The sequence below is a fragment of the Strix aluco genome, chromosome 2 (genome assembly GCF_031877795.1).
Source record: "Strix aluco isolate bStrAlu1 chromosome 2, bStrAlu1.hap1, whole genome shotgun sequence".
Classification (NCBI taxonomy): Eukaryota; Metazoa; Chordata; class Aves; order Strigiformes; family Strigidae; genus Strix; species Strix aluco.
Genome location: NC_133932.1, coordinates 70,229,754 through 70,240,800, shown reverse-complemented (window position 1 = coordinate 70,240,800; position 11,047 = coordinate 70,229,754).

Below are 11,047 nucleotides of genomic sequence, written 5' to 3'. Positions count from 1 at the left end.
TTGGGAAACAACACGATCGGGTTAGGAGACAGTAACTGAGACAAGCACAAAGTAAGTTTACAGACATACATTCATATATAGAGGTATAAGTGCAGATCCCTCTATGAACCCTGTGGGCTGCTCCTGCCTGAGAAAAATGTAATTACAGAGCTTAGATGTAAAGAAGACAACTCTACTTTTTCCCCCCCCCCCCCAAAAAAATGCTATTTATAGCCGATGCTGAGAAATGTGGTAGACAAAAATTTCCAAATACAGTATTACAGTCTGTCCAGGATATGCAGCGGTTCATAGGTCATGCATACAAATATGAAGCAATTACCTTGGTAGAAAAGAGATCAGAAGCCCATTTGGAACCGCTGTATTAGGGTCCAGAGAAAGCGTAAAACTCCAGTTGGAGTGGGGCAGGAAAAGAATCTTGTTTAAGTAAGAGAGATTAGTACAATTAAACTTTGAATTTTTATGGATTTTTGTAAATATCCTTAGATCTTTTCAATCATGCTTAAGAATAATCTTGGGATTGGATGTAGCCATCTGTATATACTTAGAATTCCTTCCTTTCTCTTTGTATATTAATGTATTGCTTAATCTCATGAAATTTTAGAAGCAGAAAATCTTGTAGAAAATAGCATTATTGGAGGTTTTCCTATGGGTACATAGTTTTGTACTTCAGGTTTTTATAATGACTGTTAGTGATGTAGAACAGCTTGCTCATATCTTACTTATGAGTGCACTGAGATCACCATAACTATTGCTATGCTCATATGTATGTATTTTTAAAAGGAGAAAAGAGAGGAAGAAGTTGAACTGTTTCCTACCATACTGCTGTTATGACCTGTTCTGAAGAAACTTTAAGTTGGTCAAATAATTGCTTTTCTGAAGTTATAAGCGTATAAGAACATTTTTGTTGCTTACTTTCCATGGGGAATGAGAAGGGTTGCTCAGGAAACTATCAAAGCTAGATAAATCAATTTAAAACTTGCAGAATGCAGAATTTAGGAAAGTGAATATGAAACTGAAAAGCAAATAGATGAAGGTGTAGGGTTCCACCTGAATGCAAACCTTTATGTAGGGGCTTTGTAATAGACTTTGGAGGTATGATTGTGCACTTCTAAAATATGGGATATATATGAACCTTTCGCAGTATATGTATAATATTTCGCATTTTTTTTCCTGTAGGTTTACATGACTCAGTTTAACATGTATTTAAAAAAAAAAAACAACAAAAAAAACCCCAACAAAAACACATGTACACACACTCCAGTTTCTAAGGGATTTCTTGGTCAAAAAAGAAGTAAAAAAGTTTGCTTTTTAACTAATAATATTACCCAGCCAGGATTGCCACATGGATGTTGGTCAGGTCACAAACATAAAAAGATCACAAACATAAGCATCCTATGTATAATTAACACTGAAAAATTATATATAAATATATATCTAAAATACAAAATATATAATTTTTCAATGTTATTTTTTAAAGCTTCAGGGGCTTGAGAAGGAGTCTACACATTCCTACCACGTGTATATAAATAACTTGAATGCATTCTGTGACTTACTACTTTGTATGTCCTATGACTGCAGTTCGGTTTAGAAAGAGTGAAGTTAACTAAAAGCCAACAGAAGTACTTTACTCATGACAGCACAGAAGTCTGTGAAGATTAGTTTTCTCTGCTTCCAAGTATTAGAAAACATTGTTTCCTGCAATGACAAATAATACATATTAATGAAAACATAGTGAAATAATTTCCTGCCTTTGCAGTATATCCTCAATATATATGTGGGTATAACACTCACAATAATCAACTTTAAGATTCTCTGAATTTTTAAAGAATGTTACTTTAATGGATTATACATATGAGAAAATGCTTCGATATGAACTTCTAGGAAAGATGTCAGTGAAAACAGCAGTTCCTTTTATGTGGTGATCATCCTGGGAGAGGCATGTTTTCTGTGTATGCTTGGAAGGACACAGGTTTGAGTTCTTTTCATGAAGAATGCTTGATGGAAAGTACAAAATGGAAACTGAGAAAAAAAGAAAACAGAGGACACTGCTGTTCTAGAAGGATGTTGTTTTTCAGCTAAATTAGCTGTGCCGTATGTGCAATACAAACATTTTCATCTTTTTATTGCAAAAAAGGGTTAATAATTGTATGGAATGTCCAGTCATGTTTTTAAATTGCATTTTCACAAGCATTCAATCAAAAGTAGTCTCTGTAGAGAACTGAGAGGTGTTTTTCAGCAAAGGCCATTTCTGTCACACATTACAACTTAATTTCGTTTGATATTTGGGAAGAGATTCTTGCAAGACTTGTTACTTTCAGTATTAAATATCTTCTTTCAACGTATGTAAGAGTATCTAAATATCTGTCTAGGTGTATCAGTATGTTGCTTAAGTTCTAGATCAAAAAATCATGCAGAATGTAACCACTACAATATTCTGAGAAAATGCCTTTAAAAGAAATATTAAATTTTAGTTCATTTAGTAGAAGCCAAATCAAAGTAATTTTTGAATTTTTGCTTATTTATAGTGTCTGACATACTTGACCAGATATTTCTTCTGAGCTGTACAATCAAAACAATAGGTTTGTTTATTTATTTGTTTTCCTCCCCATGTGCTGGGTTTATGTGTGTGTGGCAGGGTTTTTGGTAGTGGGGGAGGGGGCTACAGTGGTGGCCCCTTGTGAGAAGCTTCTCGAAGCTCCCGCAGCTCCAAGTTGGACTTGTGTCTGTGCCAGGGCCAAGCCAATTAGTGATGATGACTGTGCCTCTGCGACAACATATTTTAAGAAGGGGAACCTGGAAGGAGGAGTTGGAGTTCTGAGGAGGGCTTGTGAGGAAAACACCTAGGTGAATACCAAGGTCAGTGGAAGAAAGAAAGAAGGCAAGGGGAGGTGTGCCAGTGCAGAGACCCCTTGCAGCCCGTGGTGAGAGGCAGGGCTGCCCCCCTGCCACCCGTGGAGGTCACTGGTGAAACAGATGCAGACCTGCAGCCCATGGAGGACCCCAGCATATTGGAGTTTGGCGCTGGGAGGACTGCAACATGCAGGAGGGACCCACGCTGGAGCCTCTTGGGAAGAAAGCATCCCATGGGAAGGACTCACGCCAGAGAAAGTTGATGGAGGACTGTGTCCCATGAGAGGGACTGCATGCTGGAGCAGGGGAAGAATGCGAGGAGTCTGCTCCCTGAGGAGGAAGGAGCAGTGGACTGAGAGTAACCCCTGTTCCCTGCCCCCTGCACTGCTGGGAAGGAGGTAGAGAAACTGGGAGCAAAACTGAGCCCCAGAAGAAGGGAGGGGTGAGGGGAGGGTGTTTTTAAGATGTGGTAATCCTTCTCACTGTCCTACTCTGTCTGTTAAGTGGTGGTGGAGTTAGTGTTTGAATTAAGTTGATGTTCTTTTTTGCTTCCCCTAATGTATTTTGTCCATAACTGTAATGGGTGACTCATCCCTCTCTGTCCTTATCTCTATTCCTGAGCCTTTTGCTTTATTTTCTCCTTCCTATTCCTGAGGAGGAAGAGGGGAATGAGAGGCTTCGTGGTCCTCAGTTGCCCTCTGGGCTCAAACCACGACACCCCACCAGAGAAGTGTTGCTGTCTCCACCTTGTAAAGAACTGACCATGTCATCTCATGATCAGCTCAGGGCAATATGATTGCAACATTTCTCTGGATAGTCTGGGCCTCTCCCTTGCCCTGGCAGTGTGTTCCACCATTTTTCCTCTGTCCACTTTGCTATCATACAGCCTTGTGGTAACACAGATCAGCTGACAGATTCTACTGGAAACTTGCTGGTTTTGCATTGTGTTGTGGAGTTAGTCTGTCGATCTGACTTGCCTTGCAGCTGCAAGTGCTGATGCAATGGAAATGAATGTGAGGGGGACATTTCTTGTGAAAGTAGAGGGCTCAGGCCAGAAGGAACAGTGAGGTCAGATGAGCTTATGGTAACTCTGAAACTGCACCCTGAATCACGGACATGCTGGCTAAGTTGTTCAGAAGGGATGTCCTGACAATTCGGTTGTATTATTTTCTCACATCTACCTCTTCCTGTCAGTTGTCTGCTGGGTTGGTCTTTTCTTTCACTGCTTCTCTACTTTTTAGTCCGTATCTTACTGAATGCTCCAGGCAAGATTCTTCTTATGCCTCGTGAAGGAGCGCCAAAGCCACAAGTGATAACTCCTGACAAAATGGATACACTGCGTACACCTTTCCCCCACCCCTTCCTTCTTCCTGGGCTTAACTTCACTCCTGATTTCTCTACCTCTTCCCCCCCAGCGGCACAGGGGGACAGGGAATGGGGGTTGCGGTCAGTTCATCACCCGTTGTCTGCTGCTCCTTCCTCCTCAGTGGAAGGACTCCTCACAACTCTTCCCTGCTCCAGTGTGGGGTCCCTCCCACGGGAGACAGTCCTCCACGAACTTCTTCAATGTGAGTCCTTCCCATGGGCTGCAGTTCTTCACAAACTGCTCCAGCGTGGGTCTTTCCCATGGGGCACAGTCCTTCAGGAACAGACTGGGGGTCATGAGTCCTGCAAGCAAACCTGCTCCAGCGAGGGCTTCTCTTTCCACAGGTCCTGCCAGGAACCTGCTCCAGTGTGGGTTTCCCACGGGGTCACAGCCTCCTTCGGGCATCCACCTGCTCCAGTGCAGGGTCCTCCCTGGGCTGCAGGTGTATATCTGCTCCCGTTAACCTCCATGGGCTGCAGGGCACAGCCTGCCTCACCAGGGGCTTCACCACGGGCTGCAGGGGAACCTCTGCTCCAGTGCCTGGAGCACCTTCTCCCCCTCCTTCTTCACTGACCTTGGTGTCTGCAGAGTTGTTGCTCTCAATATTCTCACTCCTCTCTCCATGTGAAGTTGTCATTGCCTGGTTTGTTTTTTTTTTTCTCCTCTTCTTAAATATGTTATCACAGAGGCACCACCATCGTTGCTGATGGCCTCAGCCTTGGCCAGTGGTGGGTCCATCTTGGAGCCGGCTGGCATTGGCTCTATCGGACATGGAGGAAGCTTCTAGCAGCTTCTCACAAAAGCCACCCCTGTAGCTCTGCAGCTACCAAAACCTTGCCATGCAAACCGAATACATACTGCCACATTAGTAGAAAAAGTCTGAACAAAGAAAATGTGGGTCTCACTGAGTGGAGTGGGTGGATTAGTGACGACAGATGCATAGAAGACTGAGGTACCTAGTGCCACCTTTGTCTTAGTCTTCACCAGCAAGGTCTCCCAGGCCTCTGTGATTAGTAAAAGAGTTGAAGGAGTGGAAGAACTACCAGCAGAGAGGGTTGAGTTAGGAGTTACTTCAGAGAAATCAACACGGACAAGTCCATGGGACCCTACAGGTGGCATTCCAGGGTGCTGTGAGAATTGGGTGATGCCCTTGCAAGGCTGTTGTATATCATCTTTCATGGAGTTAGGAGGAGGTCCCCAGTCACTGGAGAAAAGCAAAAGTTGCACCCATCTTCAAGAAAGTTCAGAAGGAGAGTCCAGAATTTTTCTGGTTCTGGCAAATATTTTTATTAGTTCTGATAAAAAGGATAAAAGCAGATGTTGAAGATGGATACTTCAGTTGTCCCTGGCATTCTATAAATGTAAATACCTATGCCAACTCTGAGGTCAGATTCTTTAGGAAAATTAAAGAAATGCAGGGGGATGTACATAGAAGAAATCTTAAAGCTCCATCAGTTCTCCCTCTTGTAGAGTTTCCAAATATGTAAAGTTATAAAGGCTCAGTAGTGCAGTTGCTAGAGACCTGAGTTGGCCAGGTGACATCCTGTGCTGTTTTGTTATGGAGAACAAGGAAGCTGGTAATGGCCAAATGAAGAGTTTGGAGGAAATCAGCTCTGCAGTTAAAATGATGTCTCAGCATGTCAGTAACAAACATATTGGTACTACGGCCTCACAGATGGGACAGAAGGTTTTACACAAAGACCGTATGTGCACTAAAGATAATGTAATGACCTCTCTGCTGCAGCTTTGGCTTAAGGGGTTACTGCTCTCAGCTGCCTGACTCCCTTCGTCTGTGCTCTGTTCCCTAACTTCTTTTTGTTGAACCATTCACCTGTGTGATTTCTAAAGCAGAAACCAGTCTGTAAAAAAGTCTTGATTTAAATAATTTATTTTTAAACCAGAATAATTTGTAAGTGCCTGGGTTATGGTTAAATGAAGCATCCCACTGTGGTGCAGATGGGGTGTTAACATCCAGAAGGGGCAGAAGAGGTCAGATAGGGCTGAATGGTAGGTGATAATTACATATTTCTTAGCAAAAGAGCATGCACACCCCCATGTGTAGCCTATGTGGACCAAAATAATCCTGTCTGAATGAGTCCTTCACCACATGTCACCTCAGGTTCCTTCCAAGACACTGCCACTAGGATTTGTATCAGATGAGCTACAGGCCTCCCTGTTAAACGAAATGCTTTCTACATCACTGTGAGGCAAATCAATGTGTAGTAGAATGTTAAATGCTATTCCCTAAAGTTCAAATATTTTGCTGCATAAATTTATTACTTCCATGGGGATTAAACCCAACATTAGAACTGTGAAATACTGTTTTCATCTTGTTTTCAGGTGCTGTTCTGCTCTGTACCCAGCCTACTCTCCATTATTACTCTTCTTCTGCTTCTAAAACGGTATCTTGGTTTCAAAGTCAGCATTAGAAATAATTGACAATATGGAATATTACCTTCTCCTAAAAAAAAAAAAAATGTTGTGGCTAACTGCAGGTTGGAGTTGACACAAATAAACCCGTAAACAAGCTAAATGTTCCTGGTATGCATGTGAGATAAATATGCGTTGAAAACAAATTGTTATATGCGTGCAAATAAAATGTGGCTTTTACTAGTATCACTTGTTCCGGTAATAAGGGATTGTTTTGTTACAGCTTTATCTCGTGTCTGACTTCCTGGGGATCTCAGAGCTAAAACAATTTTCAGAACTGGAAACCAAACAGACTTTACCCACTTTTGATTGTGCTAATCTCTGTGGTGTTAGCTGCAACTGTAGGAGTGCAAAGTGTTAGCAAAGATTTGTGTGAAAATCCACACTCATGCATTTCAAGCTTTGGTGTACTTTTTAATCTACACAAGAGGAATTCTGGCTTCTCTTTGAATTGTAATATACAGATTTTTATAATTATTGTTTAATTCAGTGTGGATTCAATTGCATTTAAAATGATCCTATACTCTGACATTGCTTGTTTGTGCATTACTATATCATGTCATTCACTTTTTAATCTCCTTATTATAAGATTCTTTTAATTTGCTCTGGGTTCAGCAACACATTTCTTGGGTAGACAGTACCTCTGCTGTAGCTGTGAAGAAACTTGGCTGGGGGATTGAGTTCATCAACCTGCTCACATGAACACTGGCTGTGTGACTTTGAGCCGGGAAGCCTGTCAGGGAGTAGGGAAGACTGCAAACCTTGCTAGAGCTAATGCTTTGCTCTTATGCTGACGAAAGGATTATAAAGCATGGTTAGGCTCTCTAGATGGTGGTGTGCCCCATGCAGGGCTCGTGTGTTTGGGCGCAGCCCGTGCCCAGGCAGTGCAGCCTCCCATGGGGTGCAGGATGCGCGATGCGGGATGCAGAGCTGCAGCCGGCAGTCTGCTTGGCTTCTGCACTCTCCTACCCCACCAGGGCCCTGGCTGACTTGGTGCCTCTTGACTTAGTTCACTATTCCCTTTAGCTCTTCTAAGAAGAGCTGTATATCTACCGAGATAAAAATAAAACGACAGATGGGTGGGGAATGACACCAGTGGTGTGGTTTTGCGCACATGACAACTACACCGCCACAAAGATCTTGATTTTATGTTACACCAAGGGCAGTTTTATCTGTATTGCTCGCTGCTCCCCTGAACCTGGTTTTGGTAAAGTTATCCATTAGAGGGAGCTACAGAGCAATTTATTAGTAGATGAGGTTTAAGGCATAGCTTTTAAACATGTTAAATACACATATGAAATAATACGTCAAGGTTAGGTTCAGAAATGGCTCTGGGCCTTTCTCATTATGGTGAATTAGTTTTGGCCCTCCCAAGATTGATTTCCTCGCCACTGTATCCAGAGTCCTCTGTTTTAAAGCACTTCTTTATTTTCTTTGACAACCCTCCCTGCTGTGCAGTTATCCCATTCCCATAGCACGTGCATTATTTACAAGGATGTTTAAAATATTTATGCAATCTCCAAAAAATAATCACTCTTTTGTTCCCTAGGTCACTACTTCTCTTATCTTGATAAGAAAAAACGTTAAGGGAATTGCAGAGGAAGCCTGCCCTTCCCATGGTGGTATTGAAGAGCTGGGCTGTACTCGAAACCACCCAGTGCCGGCCTGCTGTGCAGGGGACCTGTGCTGGGGATAAGTGCAAAGAGGATTTAAGTGCAGTCCACAGCAGCTGGTGCACACAACAGAGATGCAGCCTCTGGGTTTAAAATCTCAGACCTGTTGACCACCAGAAGCTGAGAGGGTAAAGCAGACCCACAAGCACTCCCCACAAGTCCTGTTCATAGGGTATCTGCAGCTGGCCCCGCTGCTTTTGCAAAAGACCCCAGCACAGGTTCTCACCCAAAGGTCACACAGGGGAGGGTGGCAGGCGATCCATGGTCACATAGAAATGCACTGGAGGGAGTGAGATGGAAAAGATGCGTGTGAGAAGCCAAATTTAGACCCAGGTTAAGCTTCCCCCAGTCTGAGCAGAGAGGGGGCAACCTCCAAACAGGAAATCTGAAAATACAAATCCAGGAGTGGTTGGCACTGCCGTAGGAAGTCTGCCTGCAAGGCAGAGGTACTGCCGGCCTGACTTACCCTGATTTAGGTTATTTCCACTTTCAGCAGTGACAGCACTTTCTCAGCTGTTGATGGGCGGCAAGACAGTGACTGTGCTCTGAGACACTGCCTTCAGATGCAGCCTGCTCATCTGCAATCAAATTTCCCCTTGAAATCCTCAGGAATTTCACCTGAGTGAGGCCATGCACTACTTGACTTACTGAGGCAAAAGCTGTTTTCAGATATAAAATACAAACAAGCCCTGAAACTTCCGCCGTTCATTATTTTATGTTGACTCGCTGTGGTCTGGGCCAGCTCCAGCATTTTTTCTCACTGCACTCATTACTCCAGGCAGTGATGAAACTGGATAAGCCAAATGACCAACTTAGCCTTGACATGGTTATAATGTCATTGAAAGTAGGGGGAAACACAAACGTATTGCCCTGGCCATGGGAATCTGAAATATTTCTGCTTCATCTACAGTAAAAAACAATCAGAAATCCTTAATTCCCTCACTTTCAGACTTTCTAGTACACATCCACACTAAGGCGTTGCACAAAACGTCAGGAGACAGAGGCCAGAAGACTTCCATAATTCAATCTTTCGAACCTGTCAGTGAGAAATCCTTTGAAATTTAACTTCCTGCTAAAGAAACCCAAGTAAAGCTGTAGGGACATTTTACTTTTATTAAAAATGGTCACCAAGGATGGTCACATCACTTGGAAGCAAATGCTACTTTTGAGTAATAATCTCCTGCTGCAAGATAAACTGACAAAATAAGTGTGATAAATGATCTTAGGCGGGACCACTGGCATAGCCTTTGTTGTGTTTTTGAAGCAGCGAGGAGGGATTCAAATACCTATGCATTTACAACAGAACTGGAGTAATTTATCTACTCTGGTTTATGTTGGCAGGTTTATGTCCAAATAGCTGAAGATTCCAGTTTTGCTGAAAAATAACACAGAAAATTAAACCACTGCCACTGGCTTGCACAGCATAGTTTACATTGTTTTGCAACTCCAGGACTACACTTAATGTAAACAAACAGATACGATCCCAGCATAGGGGAGGGCTCCCGGGGTTCGAGGGCAGCTGGGTGCTGCAGCCGTGCCTGCCTGGCCAGACTGCTGCCGGGGCCGCCTGGCAAAGAGAAACCTGGCGCTGGAGCCTTTGATGGCTGTTGGCCTGGGCTGTATCCTATCCAGATTTCTTAAAACTGCCTATTTTGTTGTTTGGATATAAACTGGTTGCTGATTAGATGCAAGTGGGTTTGTTTAATTAAAAAAAAAAAAGGCCAGCTAATTGAGTTAAAACTATGTGGTTTATGGGAGAAAACGCCAAAGTTAATTACAGTTACCATCTGTTTCATCAAAACACTTGTTTGCTTTGAATACCTCTATTGTCAGGGCTGGTTTTAATATCTTTCTCAGCTTTATTCCAGTGAGGAGGTACTTTAAAATTAAATTATGTTGTTCCCCACAATCTCTAGCAGACAACAGAGTGGTGGTGTCTGCAGTGACCTTATGGTGCTATTTCTTTTAAAGGAAATATTGCTCTATCTTTAATCACTGCAAGTTTAGGTCTGTGTGCAGGAAGCTTGCATGATTTTTTTCCAGGGATTTATTCAAGGACCTCTTTGTGTATGTGTTTCTGCATGAGGCAAATCACGAACATGAATGGCATTCTCTTCCCCGGTATCTCTTTTCCACTACCTGGTATAAGTCCTGGAATATTAATTCTCAAAAAACCCATGAAGAATTCACCTCATCCCGTGGTACTTACGCACACATACGCATGTATGTGCACACACCTTGCTCTGAAGAGCTATGTCACAATGTACGAGTTAGCTATCTTGAGAGTCTTGCAATACACTTGTATGACAGAGCCTGGAGGAACTGAATGACTGGCCATCGCATGAGCTGTTACCCCATGAGCTTGGTTGCAGCATGGGGCTGTTTATCACAGGCTCCTGCTGGGCTGCCTCCATATGCTGGGGGATGCTACCACAAATACCTGTTCTTGTCTAGTTTCCAGGAGGATTGTGAGGTATTTGAAATTAATGTTATGTATTGCTATCAGTAAATAGAAGAGGTCAGACTAGTGCTTGGGTGATAGAAGCAAGGTGGCTGTGAAGTTGGTATCAGGAAAACAAAAACCAACAACTTCTTTTAACAGTCCATCCGTCATCTTATATTCACTTTCTCCAAAACATTCATTTGGCTGGCAAACAAGAAGGTATCACTGACTGAATGTTTGTAATTTCCAAGGATTAAAGGAACATATGAATTCATGTGTACCGAA